Source organism: Falco biarmicus, chromosome 8 (genome assembly GCF_023638135.1).
Source record: "Falco biarmicus isolate bFalBia1 chromosome 8, bFalBia1.pri, whole genome shotgun sequence".
Lineage (NCBI taxonomy): Eukaryota > Metazoa > Chordata > Aves > Falconiformes > Falconidae > Falco > Falco biarmicus.
The window spans coordinates 41,546,481-41,561,987 of NC_079295.1; the positions used below are offsets into that span (position 1 = coordinate 41,546,481).

General features: G+C 36.5%; 1 protein-coding gene across 9 annotated transcripts in view; it reads left to right on the forward strand.

Moving 5' to 3' along the window:
* MBD5 (methyl-CpG binding domain protein 5) overlaps window positions 1-15,507 on the forward strand; it is a 147,671-nt gene that overhangs the window by 80,195 nt on the left and 51,969 nt on the right. For 7 of the 9 annotated variants that reach the window (XM_056349674.1, XM_056349675.1, XM_056349676.1 and 4 more), the window contains exons 3-5: window positions 1,197-1,330; window positions 5,265-5,456; window positions 10,298-10,355. The gene's annotated coding sequence lies outside the window, so the exon portion shown is untranslated. Of the gene's footprint in view, window positions 1-1,196; window positions 1,335-5,264; window positions 5,457-10,297; window positions 10,356-15,507 lie in introns of all 9 variants that reach the window. The other 2 variants (XM_056349670.1, XM_056349673.1) reach the window with 2 other exon arrangements.

Below are 15,507 nucleotides of genomic sequence, written 5' to 3' on the forward strand. Positions count from 1 at the left end.
CTGATCTAGGTTAAGACTAATCCAGCAGAAATAACACAAATCGGCTCCCTTATCTGATTCACTGGACCAGTGTTAGCTTGTGCAGAGGAGAGGGAGCAGCATCCATTTGCACCACCTGGCCTGGAGCAGGAGGAGCCCTTTAGCTGAGGGTTGAGTTCTGCACTCTGTCATGAGTAAGGGGCTACACCTTGGGGATTTCCTCCTGAAGAACAGTCCCAAGTTCCGGGAAAATGAAGAAGCAAGGAAAACCTCTGGTGTCCCCATAGTTTTCAAGCTTTCTGCTGAGGAGCTAGCAGGGCCCTCATTTCAGCCAGGTCTTCTGGATTGATCGAGCTTCCAGGTCTACGCTGGAGAAACCTGAAAACCCTGTGATCCCTAGTGTAATCATGCAAAGATATTTTCACCAACTGTTTTGTGCAGGTTATACAAATAAAATGAAATAACAGGTTCTGTTTAGGCTGAGCTCATGATTCTCCATCACATGTTCAAGTCACAGAATTAGTTCTAGCTGTGCCTCTTTTAGGGGGAAAATCTGCAAGGCATTTTAGGGAAAGATGCCTGCAAGTCTAAAATCTACTTTTAATGCTATCTAAGCTGCTTTGGTTTTTTATGTTAATGTATATGTGTATGTGTGCGAGTGTATATATAGAGGGAGGTTTGTATATAAATTAGTTATATATTTAAGCAGAACTGGGCATCTTTCTGACTATTTTAGATCTCTGAAGTTTTATTGTGAGATCTTCTCAAGAATATCTCATTAAAAAAATGTTTTTAGCCATTTTCCAGCTGAGTGGGCTCTATTTCTGTAGCCTTAAATTCTGTAAAAGTGTAAAGCAGTGGAGGGTATGGCCGGAGCTGGAGCCTGCCCTTGTCAGTACGGTGTCCCTCTGATTTTGCGTTTACGGTCAACAAAGAAGGAGAGATCCTTCTAGAGGGCAGTTCCGAATATAGCTGTGGTTAGGATCAGCTTAGATTATTTTAAATTACACTTTGGACTCTACCTTTTTTCGCTGACTACTGAGAGCGCCTGGGTAAACTCCCCGGTTTTGTTCACTGTTTGCTTTTCTGAACGCGCCTGCCGTTTCAGTGCAGTGCAGCAGTCTGTTAAAGAACCCGTGCGGTCTGCGTGAAGCGCGGGTATTGGTACCCTGTCCTTCTGCAGATCTTGTTTTAGTGCAACATGTGTTTTATTGCAGGGAGAAGAGGCTTTATCACAAGAAAACGGGCAAAGAAACAGAAAGACTTGAAGAAACAGCACTTAATTCTTCCCAAAAATTCAGAGACCCACCAATACCTGGTGGATTACCTCCACCAGCCTTCCTGATTTGAGGTAGGTGAGTTCTCACTTCGCCACTCTTCCTGTCGCATATATATGGATTGTAAACACAGTGATTTCAAATTTTAAGATTGTTTCTTCTGTTTTATTTGATGCGTCAGAAAATAATGGTGGGCTTTTAGTAGGCTGGTGTTATAGGCAGTGTTGTTTAATCTGGTGGTAATGTAGTGCCACCACTAGAAATTAATGATACCGCATTTATTTTCAGTATTATGCAAGATGATGCAATTACTAAATATGATTTTGTGTGACTTTTCCACTTAACAAAATAAAAATAGCAATTCTTGAAAATAAAATAAGGCAAAGTCAGACCGCATGCTTATAAACAGGTCTCTTAAGTTTTTTCCAATATTTTCCAGGACGGTGCCCATGGCTCTGTTTTGGAATTAACTCTTCTGGAGTGTTTTTCAGTTATGCTACAGGGTAAATGAGAAGAATAACCTAAGAAACAGCCAATAACCAAGTTGATTTGTTTAGAAGAAATATATTTAAAACCTACCTGAAGAAAAAGGAAAGCTGGCTGACTGCCATTCTCTTTCTCTACTTACTTGTAGACTTACTTTTCAACACGGTTGAAAAGTTACCGAGTTTTTTTCCTGTTACTGGAAGGTCATTTTTTGGTATTTTTCATTTTTTCTTACGAAAAGTAGAGTATCTTTAATTTTAGATACATCAGATACTATAGTTGTAAGAATATTGTATGTATCTTAAGAGATTAGATGGGGACAGGATTTTTTAATCCGTTAGCACAGACTTGTTATGTAAATAGAAAGCTCACAAAGCAAATGAGGCAGTACATGCACTGGAAAAACAGATGTCTCTTCCCCAGCATCGCATTCACCAGTAGATTCCTGCAACTTGGTGAGAACTCATTGGGAAGTTGATCGTTACGGATGTGTACGTGATCGACAAATAAACACGCTGTAGTAACTGTGTTAAGTCCTGTACTTACCTCTGAATGATAAACTGGTCATTTCCCACACAGCGCAGTGCTGTTTAATAACAGGGCAGTCCGTGACAATCACCTTCTTAGATTAAATAGCCAACTTCAGAAATTTAAGTGCTTTTTTTTCAATGTCAAGTGTCGGGTTTTTAGTTGAAAAAAAAAATATGTTGCAGGTTTTTTTACAGACACTTATTTTTAATTCCTTTTCACAAAACCTGGTAGTTTCTAATGGGCAAAGAAAGATAGGAAGGCTGGTTAAAAAGAGAATGAGAACAAGAGTTTCAGGAGGGGAAAAGCAGTGCAGAGCCTATTGAATTAGCCACAAAAATTCTCTTGGCTCACCATATAGGAGCCTTTTGATTATTACCGGTAGTCTATGCTTAGTGTTTGTAAAACTCTGTTCTGTAGCTGGTCATCGATCTCTGTGGTACTAGTATTTTGATGCTAGTAAGTTTGTAAGTGGCATATGCATCATTAAGGCAGTATCTGTTTTTTCAGCAGAGACTTTAATTACAGCTTTGCTTACATGTTTCCATTTCCGTATGCTCAGTATGGACATTTTTTATCATTAACTTATTATTGCTATTTTATTTAGATAAGTTCAAAAAAATCAGGTTCTTTGTTTGAATTCATTTTAATAATGCTTTCTTATAGATTTCTCGAGGCCTTTATTAGGAGCTTCTTTTACTGATGCTACTTCAGTCCTTGGTACTGTCCACATGACCTAGTTATTTTAAGCCTTAGTATGACTTAGGTTTCATTCTTGGGCTATTTCATCCATCTATTGAAATGGTTTCCAGTAAATTAGTTTTACAGTGTTAGCTGTGTTTAGCATTATATGCACAAGGGAAGTTCTTCATAAAAATGTCTCTTACCAATACCTTTCAATGTGCTTAAACATTAATAAATAATTTTATATGAAGAATATAATATCCATAGTTAAATTACTATCTGAAATATATTTGTATGCAGATTCTTTAGTGGCACGTTATACCATCTATTTGTTTTGTTACTGTAAAAATAAGCTGTGTTGTGAAACCATGGATACTTCTTTATCTCTAATTTTATGAATAACCTGCGTAAAAATGTTCATTCCTTGAATCATTTCATGCAGCTTATATACAGTGGAAAGAATTTAAGAATTTCTGTCATTCCTACAATGGAAGAAGAAATTCTTGTATTTAAATTACACCATTTATATGTTGGATTTTAAGATTTGGAATTTCTGGAGTAATTTAGAGAACATTGGCATTCAGTTGCTCAATAAGCTGAAGCTAGTAGCTAAAGCTCATTGGTAAGAGCCTAACCTTGTGGGCCCTGTGGACACTTCACAGGAGAAAGTTCAGTGTGTCTCAAACTCTTACGAGATTTTTATTGTTTTCCTTTCACAGTCTGTCTGACTTTGTCAGGACATAACCTTTCCTGCAGCTCTGTCCACTGAATGCTCCATTTCTCCACTTGCTAAAATGCAAGTGTTTTTTTTCTAGTCATATAAATTCAGTATTTAGAGCCCTATGGCTCCTTGTATTTATAAACTTAGGATTTGGGCTGTTCAACAAAGTTGTTTAACCCTTTCAACTACTGGGAAGAGGTTTTATTTTACCAATAGTAATAATATTGATTTTGTTGCTACATGTGTTCTATTTTGGTTTTATTTTAATCATCTTAATAATATCTATGAGCTGGATGTACCTTGTTATTAATCTAGGTACATAAAAACATGCAGTATTAAGAACAGGTAAGTCCTGTAACATTCAGAAGCATTAAATGTATGGTGTTTAAACATGGAAGCTTTCCGGTGCTCCAGTCTTTAAGAAAATCTGAACATGTATTCCTAATTTTATGGGGGCATGATTTTCAGAGTGGTATTGGTTGGAGAAGAATTTAGGCAAGTTAATTTTTCTTCTAAGTAGTTTGCATATGAAAAAACCGGTAACGAAAAGCTCTATGGGGTTGGTAAATGCAGTCCCAAACAACCAGGACTCTTTCGTACACATTTTTACAAAATGCTGTGCCCAGATTTTGCCCTTAAATTGGGAAGATGCTGATCAACTCAGTTAATTAGTGTTACTAATAAAGTTAATGAAAGCCAAATGGCAGGTCATCACTAAGAGAGCAAAAAGGTTTTGCTTACAAACTTAAGTAAGATATTTTAATAATCATAGTAAATGCTGTATTTGGTGTTTGTAGCTAATGTACTTTACGTGGCTGATGTGCTTATACCCTATTTGTGTGGCCTATCTGCAATTTTTTTGTTTTAAAGTCTTACAGTTAACTCTTTTGGATATGCCTTTAACGTAATGGGATCCAATCCATTTTACCTGTAAAAGAACTGATTAACTGACTTAAAGTCGTGCAAAGACTGCTAACTCCTTTCAGTGTCAGAGAAATTGAAATGGGCGTAATCAAAGCTTAACTAACTCAGCCAGTGGAGGGCTGCAGGAACATTTAGCTGATGATTCGGAAAGAAATGGCTCAGTAACAGGCAGATGTTATGGAATAACCCAGGTTCTGTTTCAGCTGGGGGTTCACCGGTTCCGTGTACCTGTGCAAAAGACACATTTAATAGCTCATCAGCAGTGCTGGTGGAAACTTTTACATAACCAAGGCCATTTGCAGTAGTGTAACTGCAAAGCCTAGAATTTTGCCTCTGTAGTCAAAGGTTTTTAGCATGCATCAGTACAACTCAAGTTGTCTGAAGAAGTGACCTTTTATGTATGCATACTAGTTCTATCATAAAAACTCATCTACTCATTTTTACAGAAATTACTCTCTCTTCTGGACAGTGAACTACCATAATGTAGTAAAAGGTACATTTCTTATCAGTTCCAGTCAGAGCCATCCTACCCTTCTTTAAAAGCAAATATTATTACGGTTTATAAGTTTATACTACAAAGTAATTGAATAAGGGCTTACGAAGCAATCAAGTGAAATAAAAACGTGGTTCATTCTTTAATTGAAATAATGCAACTGTCTCAACAGATGTAACGTGGGGTGCAAGAGTTCCTCAGATGAGGGGTGTAGTAAGACAAGGAGCCAGCCTCAATGGACATAGCCCATTACCGAGATCCAAACAGGAGACTGTCTAAAGCAAAGCTGAAAGCGCATCAAGAATTTTAAGAAGCCTAAAGATCCCCAAGGTAACTAGAAGCAAGACCATGAGAAGTAATGTAGGTAAGTATTCAAAATAAATCGGTGCATTTATTAAGCTGAGAAACTTTTTATTTTTTGATAGTTTTATGCTGTGGTAGTAAAGTTTGTTAGAAGATGTATTTCAAGTAGCGTAATACAAAAGATTTGAGCCAATACTGAAAAAAATTAAACAGAAGAACCGCAGACATCTTCCAACATTTAATGGTGCTGAAGTAGAAAAGTAAACAATTTAGCAATTCATATCTTTGTACACGATAGACAGTGCACCCATACGTGGACCTTTTTGATAACAGAACAAAGAAGAAAAAAACACTCTTGACCTAGATTTAACAGATTGTATTGAAACAGCATATGAAGCACAGTATTTTAACGGTAAGAAAATTACCGGTTTGTGACAGTGTGATTCATATGGAGTATTAGTCATAGTTGGTAGTAATATATTTTGACATAATTAAACAATAGAACTCCAGTTATCTGTTTCAGAAAATATGCAGCACCATTCTTGACCTAGATTATATTGTAGTAGGAAAGTATAGCTGCCTTGTCCTGAGATGAAGCCAGAACTTTACAGTAAAATATAAAATGAAATGCTTTTATTCTTACATGTTTTCATAAGGTTATACCATGTCAACAACCAGCAGATAGAGAAAAAGAATGTCCTAGGAAGCTCAAACAACATGCTAGGAAACTGAGCTATAAATACCAGGCTAATTCCATAGCTTTAAGATTTCTCCAAAGCTTTTTTAAATCCCTCCAGAAAAGACTGAAGAGATCCCTAATCTGAAGTGCCCCAGTTGAAGAAATGTGTGTGGGTTTATTTTTAAATAAAATTATGTTGATCTGCAGTCGATTGTTTGGACATCTTAATGAGTCAATGTAGTATCTCTACTATATTTGTTGCATCAAAATAAGGGGTTTAAACATTTTTATTCTTATCAGCACTTCTTCAGAGAAAATACAGAATTCTGTCTGATAACCTCTGAACCAATAGATACGGTATTCCCACAGAATACTTGATGTTTGCAACTCCTTTTGAATCTCTGTTTTTTGGAGAGCTGTCCCTTTCAGTAGAGAGAGCTAACAGAAGAGTAGTCTTCTTTGGTAGGATTTTATGCAAATTTGGGAAATATTTGGGGGGGGTTTCTTTTGCATTTGTAAATTGTTCCTATGGAACCTAACATAGCTATATTTAAAATCATTTGCTTTTCTGGCTTCCATACTTAATATTCTAAATTCTAAAAAGCAGGCTTTCAGATTTGATGGCATTCGAAGGAGGATGTATGTTATTCTCATGTTGTAATTTAATTTGGTGAACCTGCAACGTGAACAGGTTCTAAGACAAGTGTCTGTAAGAAAAACTGGATTGTGAGATAAGTGAATTGCTGAGTGTGTAAGAGAAGGGATTCTTTTATCCATAATGTTGGGTGAAAAGATGTATACGCTTGTATTTCTGAAGCACTGTGTAATGTTTCACGTTGAAGTTATCAAAACCAGTAGCTGGGGATGTCATGAGACAGAATTATCGTGTAACCATAGAAAGATACTGGTTGCAAGGGGCATCTAGAGATCACACGGAACAGCTGAGGTTGGAAGGAGCCTCTGGAGGTCAACTTGTTCAACCCCTCTGGTCAAGCGAGGTCACCTAGAGCAGGTTGTCCAGGATCACGTCCAGACAGTGTTTGAATACATCTGCAGATGGAGACTCCACCACCTCTCTGGGCAACCCATGCCAGTGCTCTGTCACCCTCACAGTAAAAAAAGTATTTCCTGATGCTCTGATGAAACCTCCTGTTTCCATCTGTGCCTGCTACCTGCTGTCGCAGAATCCCAGAATGGCCGGGGTGGGGAGGCACCTCTGGAGATCGCCTAGTGCAGCCCCCAGCTAAAGCAGGCTCTCCTAGAGCAGGGTGCAGAGCCGCATCCAGGTGGGTTTTGAACGTCTCCAGAGAAGGAGACTCCATAACCTCTCTGGGCAGCCTTTTCCTATTACTGGATCCACTGAAAAGAGCCCGGCCCCATCTTCTTGCACCCTTCTTTCAGGTATTCATACACATTGAGAAGATGTCCCCCAGAGCCTTAATTTTCCTAATATGTATTCAAAAGTTTCCACATTGCACATGTTTCTGCTGCTCGTTCTTCTAACTGTGGACAACAGAGCAGATTCTGGCTCAATCTTCTCCTTCACCACATGTTAGCTGGTTCAAAACAGCAGTAAGATCTCCCCTAAACCTTCTCTTCTTGAGCTTCTTCTTCCATAAGTATCTCTTTGCTCCTGAAAAACATCTCTTACTTTCTGTACTCATGTTTTGCTTGAGGAAATGCATTAAAAATGAGAACGTTTTCAGAAACTTCTGAGTTTCCTTTGCATGTTCCCTCTGTAAGAGGAAGACAATTGGAGAGCTTGGCGGGGGGGGGGGGGGGGCGGGGGGGGGGAATCACAAATGTTCATTCCTAGAGCACTGGAGATTTTTGCAGTGTCTGACACGAGACTCAGTATATGTTCACTGTCAGTGAGACCTTTAGGTAGAATGTTTTGTGTTTTGTGGTACTGGCCACTGCCCTTTAAAAAAATTTGTATTAGCCAGAAGGCGGCAAAGCAGAGCAGCAAGCTAGTGACAGATTTAGAAAGCAGGACTGTTAAAGAACAGCTGAAAGGATTGGGTTTGTTTATTCTAGGAAAAAAGAGAACACTGTAGGATGGGCATAAGGCTTTAAAAAGATAAGAGGTTTTTATAAAAGCAATGGTGGCAGTTGCTCTGTAGATTTAAAAAAAAAATAATAAATTCAATTTGCACAAAGGATAATCTAGGATAGATGTAAAGGGAAACAGTCCAAGCTTTTTTGTTTTACCTCATAACTGACTGCAAATATGGATGAAAAACTGGGATATTTTACCTATAACTGTCATGAAATCTGTGATAGGAAATGTGAAAAAAAAAATGCATCAAGCAGCTTTCAGAGACGGATCTTGGTAATTTTGACCTTCCACCACTGGCAGTGGGCTGAGCAGATTGCTCTCCTGTGATCCCTCTTCAGCGCCTCGGTTTCTGTAATTCTGTCAACTTAATTGTGGGATTAGCTTTGTTTTGTTTCCCTGCAAACTTTTTCTATTACTGATAATATACTTCAGGTTAAGGTATGTGGTATTTTTATAAAAGAGTTTTTATGTGTGGCAGTTTTCATTACAAAAAAAAATGAACGAAAAGACATTTTTTCTTAAATAAAATGCTTTGAAAAGCTCTTATTTAAAATGGAGTGATATTCAGGTTCAGCAGCTTTGGAAGTTTGCCACTAAATTCCTTGAATTCAGATTTCCATCGAGATGGTAGGCTGAAAGGTAACATAAGAAATAAATATATGCAAAACAAATGTGGGGAGCTATCGTACCTGTCTGTAAGCTTGAATTCATAGTTCTTAGATTTTTCTGCCAAGAGTTTATGGCATTTGTTCATTACACTAATGGCTTTGTTTAGGGGGGGTGGGGGGGGTGGTATGTGGCAGAATATATTTGTGTTGCTAAATGAATTTCTTTTGATTAAGCTTTAAATAAGTTGGGATGAAGAGCTGACTAAATGGTTCTTTGCCTGCATTTTTTCCAATAGCTCACTTTTTGGAGTGTAGTGCCAGAACATGCTAAAAATCTGTTGTGTCCCTACTGTCTGCATTTCCAGAGACATTTTTCAAGCCTATTCAGAGAATAAAGAACTGGTTTACGTTTTAAGTTAGTATCTGGCACAACACATAGTCCTTCGATTGGGATGAAGTAGTGTGGGTTTTAGGTTCTTATCTTTTTTTGGAGCTTTGTTATTGAACTCTTGGATGTACTGCATCCTTAAAGAGACACATGGTTTTAATTTCTGGGTGCCTGTGGTCCTTTAACTCTCATTTTTCTTTTCTCTGCTTTGATGAGCTGGTGGAATTATCTTATACTTGTCAAGCTTGACTGTGACTCACCCTTTTGTTTAGTTTCTTCCGAAAAGAATCAAACTTTTTTTGTCCGGCTTAGCATATGTGCAGTCTATTGCATATGCAGTAATATCACATTTTATAGTGCATCAAGTGAGCAAAGCCATGGATACCTGGCAGGATAGAGTTGAGCATCGTTACCAGGTACCATCTTGCTCTACATTAAACCTAATGATGTTGTGTTTGGATGGCAAAACACCTCCAAGGAGAGTTTCACAACCCCTGTACTGAAGTAGAGAACAGAATGCTTTTTTATTATCAAAAAACCCCAAATGTTTCATTTTCTAGGGGCCAGACTGCAGTTTTCACAGTTTACTGGACAAAGAAATTTGTCCTTATTAAGGTGTCAGTGTGAATACATCTGATAATTGTTACATAAAAATTCAACCCAAAAATACACAGATACTAATGTTTAGATACTTTGCTCATTTTAATAGGCTAAAAATACCTTGGCTTTCTTAAATCTCCGAGTGAAGGAGGTGGAACAGCCAGCCAGGAAAGGTTTTCACTCATGAAGCACAAAATCTTATTTGAAACTAGTGGTGTGTGTACAGTTGAAAACTTTTAACATCTTTGTTGCCAGAATACAGATCAAAATTTAGTAGAGTAGATTTTTTTAAAAAGAAGTTGTACATTATTTTTTTCTTAAATATTAGAAATTTTTTCCTGTGCTCATGATGTTTTATGGAAATGAAGTGTGTACAAAATATGGTGTGGAAACAGTTATTTCAGAATTTCAAAGGAGCAATAATATTCTAGGAAACCTCTCTGATTAAGTGTTTATAAATATGAAGAAATAATTAAGAATCATTTCATATTGAAATCTTAACATCCTGTCTGGACTGCATCGCTTACTATTGCTTATCTTCTCTTTCAACTGATTATTTATTTTTCAGCTTGGAATGAACAAGATGAACATATCCACCTTCAATCTAATGCTTAATGTGGAAAAAGGTCAGACTTTTTTTTTTTATATATATATATATATATATCTCCTGTGCCCTACCGTTAATTAGTATATTTAAAAGTACTTTGTGTGTGCATTACTTACTTAATCGATCTTAAATAACAAACCAAATGTGTTGTTTTAATATGAGGGGGAGAAAGACTATTTTTCAATCAGATGGTATATTCACAAAACAGCTGACTCAGACCAGTGTAAGTGGAATAAAAAGCTGTAGATGGAAAGGTCATGTATACAAATCTTCATAGAGATTCATTTAAAAATTATTAAACTTACAATTCATGGACTTCTTGTGTATCAAGAAAGAAATATTTGTCATAATTTTCATGGAGTGGAAGCATTTAAAAGGATTAAAATCACCCACGTTTTATTTTTTTAAAATATCCTCGAACTTTTTGAGTCCTTTTTTAGAAAACAGAATTGTCTGTCTCTTAAATAAAACCGCAGGGCCAAATTCTCCAAATACTTACACACTCAATTAGTGTATCACTGAAAGACAGTAAGTAATAATCTACTAATGCCAGCAATTCATCTATCATATTGTACAGGTTTGTAGCATACCGGATTTCAGAGAGGCAGCCCGAGCTCTCAAACACTATTATATATATGCCAGATAAGGCTGTAGAGTTTGCATTAAGGTGTCTGAATAGCTGATTTTTATGTTACCATATATTTTTAATATCTTAAGAGTATTTTCATTAGGGAAATTGCTGAGTAGGGATACATAATTCAGTAAACAATTTAAAAAATAGCACTTGGAGAAAAAAAAAAATCTATGTATCTAAAAATAGCATAGTCATGTGACTTATTCCTTTGGCATAAAAGCATAATTTACAGGTTTAATTTGCAGTCCTACTATGTTTCTGACATTCTCTTGCACAGAAACTCGGTCTGAATTATTCAAATTATTTAAATATTGCCATGTCCTGAACTTAAGGTGCCTAATACAAAGGAGGTTTATATAGTTTATGAAGACCTCTGCATTTTAGATACGGGAGGGTGATTTTCATTTTTACCATTTATTGCTTGATTTTCGATATCGCAGTGCACAGTTAATGGAGATCTGGGGCTCATCCAGTAATTGCAATGCCAGCAGCTTGGAGCCTTTCACCATATTTTTTGCAGTCTGACTTTTTCCTTTTTAAACTGCTTATCTAAAATCTAATTGAGTTTTTACATTCAGGTTGTGAAATAGTTAAATTTAAATACTCTTTTCTTGTAAAATTAACATTTCTGTTTCCACAAATTTGTATTTCCTTAGTAACCGGTAAGTCAATAACATAGAGCAAAGCTGTCAAGAGAACTGAACACTTACAAATAGTTACTACCTATTTATTTTCTGCATTTGTTTGTTAGATACCTTAAGAACATTCTGTATCAATTTTTTCCTGAAATTCATATGATCTTCATTATAAAACCATTATGAAACTATATTTAATAATTTCAGAATTTTGGAAGCTCTAAATCATGAGAATGGAAAGTAGTTTGTTACTGGTTAATTCATGTGCTCTGATCTCCTTTTGAAGTAGTTTTAACTTTGGTCTGAAACTTTAAAATATTTATAGCTACATCATTCTATAATAATCATTGTGCTGCTATTAGAATTTTAAGTTTATGTTAGTTTTAAGTTCCTTATCACTTTTTTGGACAAATGTAAATGTCTGCAGTGGTCATTTCCTAATGAATCTGTGTGTTATGTTAGGGAAAGCAATCCCACTGTGAGAAAGTGGATTTTTCTATATTAATGTCTTCTTCTGTTGTGGCAGTTGGTCTTGAAAGGTCTGAATTCTCTCCTGTAGGCACGGATTGCTTTTTTTTCTTCCACATTTTGCAGTCATTTTTTTTCTTGACTAGCAGTCATGCTAACTTTCCCTGATAGACTCCTCTAGAGTTTGATAGGCTCTTAGAGAGCTAACCGAATGATGATACAGAAAAATTTCGGTGTTAAAACCATGAAAGAGACCTCAGGCCGCAGAGAATTAAGATTTGCTCATGTTTGTTCCAGAATACTAAATTATGGAAAAGCATTACATCAATGAAATCAGAATAGTTTAAGAATTGTGCCTTTCTTATGGCAACATGGGGTTTGGAGGAGGCAGAAATTCCTATTCAAACAAAACTTAAAGGGGACCCAGAAGAAGTAGCCTTCCCAGTTGCAGAACTGATACATAGTGACGATGCATCATCACTGTGTGGTGGAGAAAGAAGAAAATGAACCGAAGAAAAGTTTTTCAGGCAAAAGAGTTCAACTGTAATTTCTCTTTATATTATAGGAAACATGGTCCTTCAAAATCCTTAGCTAGGAACCTTGCTTTGCAGTTCTCTGCTGTGAAATGCTTTACTTGCTGTCTTGTTTCAGAGAATAACAAAATAAGCATTTTGGGTAAGATTGTTAAAGCTTTATGCCTGCAGATTGAGACAAGACCACTGAAAAGTAAATGTATGAATGGCTTTTAGCCATTGGAAAAAAACAAAAGAGAGAGACAGAAAACATCTGAGTCCAGGTTTGCTTTTCTTAGATTGGTAGGTTGCTCAAGATGGACGTTGTATATTATACAAGTTCCTCTTTTCATTATATAAGTTCCCCTAAAGTGACAAAGTGGATGTAATAACATTTCTTCACTTATTAACATATAGGTTAGTAATACTCTCTTTCATAATATTCCCTACCAAAGGTTTTGATAATGGTGACATGATTCTTATCTACAGAGTAACTGTTGATTTAAATTGCATACCAAATATTAGTCTTAATTTTTTTAAAATCTTGAGTGCCTGCATTATTTTGACAGTAGAGTAGGCCTGTGTCACATGCACACAGTTCTGACCTATTTCCCTTGTAAAGAAAAAAATTGATGTGGTGAAAGGCCTGAAAGAGCATTGTGGTGCTCTTGTATTCTTCTATGGGCTATATCGGGTGGCTGTTGTATTTATTAAATTCTTAGAGACAGAGCTGAGGCTTAAAAAGAAAATCCTTTTGTTTCCTGCCATCTTTTTGGACTGTCATGTAGCTGAATTTTGCTATTTGTCAAAAGCCTTTCATGGATGCTCTGTGTTTGTACACATGCACATGTGTACACAGAGGAGTTCTTGAAGGAATGTACTTGCTCTGTTCTTTCACTGGAAGTGAAAACCCCAGTTGCTCACAACTCTGGGAGTTGCACAGATAGACATGTTAAAAGGCAGGCATACTTTGAGAAAGTTTCAGGGTTTTGGTACTGTACATGCACTAAGAAGGAATGCTAAAGAATCGTGCTCCTTTCCAGGTCAGCCATTGCTTGGATAACTGTAATGGCACGGTTAGATCTCCTAAATAGGGGATGCAGTGCAGCTCAATGAACTCTTAATTTTTACCTGCACCGTGGACATTGGTAGGAAGGATATCAAAACTAAAGTTACAATTTCTGATCAGTTAACAGCACAGTGGTCCACAATACTCCCAAGAGATTCATATTTTGTGCTCTTTAATAATCAGCTAAAATCTCCAAACTAAAACCAGGCTTTTTCTCAGTGACTGTCTTTTCCTTATTGTTTTATTAGTGTAGATTCCTAAATAGTAGGTCTGAAGTGACTGCTTTGCTCATCTAGTCTGGCAGCAGAGGAAAGCAAATACTAATAGGGTTCTGTTTGCCCACGTGCAGGTAAGCAAGGCTGGCTGAACTGGGGCATATCCAGTGGGCTACTGGTAAGGGTCATTGAGTGTGGGTGTAGAAACAGGTACAGTGGCCTGAGCTCTTGAAGGTTTTTTGCTATTTATGAGTGAAATAATCCAAATAGCTATCATCTTATAGAGTTGTTACGTTGGGATTTTCCAATCCTGAAAAGTTCTACAGCGTCAAAAGTAGTATAAATTAGGAATACATAATGCTGGTTGCAGTATACTGTAGAACTGTCCTTTACACAGTTCACAATAACTCAATACCAAAGGTAGTTGGACTGGTATAAACTGATGCAGCACCAGGACAATTTAAAATGTATCATTTTAATTAAGTCATTCAGTGCAGATCAATTTTCTGGTTGTTGCAATGTATTCTTAATACTCTGTATTTACAAGTAAGATGAAGATGTCTTTCTCAAACGAAAGGCCAGAGTATATCATGTATACAGCTGTATTATAGTCCTGGATACCAGTACAATGAGATAAGATTGAAGGAAGAAAGGTTTCCTTTATACTTCAGGCACATTTGTTTGTTGAATCACTCGCCTAAAAATAGGGCTTCATAAAGTATTCAATACCAATCTAATTAGGCAAGAGAATACTTCTTTTCAGAATGGAAAAGCATTCCCAAAAACTGATGCAACATTTGTATCTAATTGGATGATACAGGAGAATCCTAACTAATTGCTTTGATAGACTTAAACAGATTAATAATGTGGAAGCGATAACTAAATAAGAACTCATTTTAAGTCTGCTGGTTTGAAAATAATGCTTTTTAAGAAGCTAAAGCTTCCTGTTAGTTCTAAAACCCCAAGACTGTGATTTAAGGGCATTTCAATTTCTGAATGTATTTTTAAGTGTTTCTGTGATAGAAAGGAAAGCCTGGGAAATGAGATTGCAATTTGTATCTATAAGCAGAGTTTTGTATACATTCTAAGTGTTTGCAAAACTTTTTACCCTAGATCTGGTCAGTCCATAAGTAAGCACTGGGTTTTGCACATCAGAGAGGCAATCGTTGATTGTAGACCTCAAAGTAGCCTTTGTGATACGTGAAATTGTTAGGCACACTTAAAAGTTTTCATGTAAGAAAAAAGAAATGAAGCATCTCTACAACATTAGGCTGTCAAAATTTGTCTTGAGGGGCTTTATCTCCCTTATTAATAAAATAAATGTTATATTGGTATTCATATCATATGTGATAGATCTGAATCCAGACTATTAGTATCTAATTTAAGTTTCTTTTTACTTTGTACCAAGTTTTCAATTACACCGCTTGACTAGAAAATTGTTAAAGTAAACATTAACAGCTGAGTGTGCAAAAAGGCTTCCTAAAGTGCAACTTTTTTTGAAAAGTGAGACAGTTGTATTAAAAATTGAAACCATACTTTCAGCATGTGAAAATGAAGGAGAAATTTTCCAAGGGGGGGAGGGGTTTGAGGGGTCTAAAGGGGGGCAAACAATTCAGTGTCGTTTTGCATAGTTCTCCA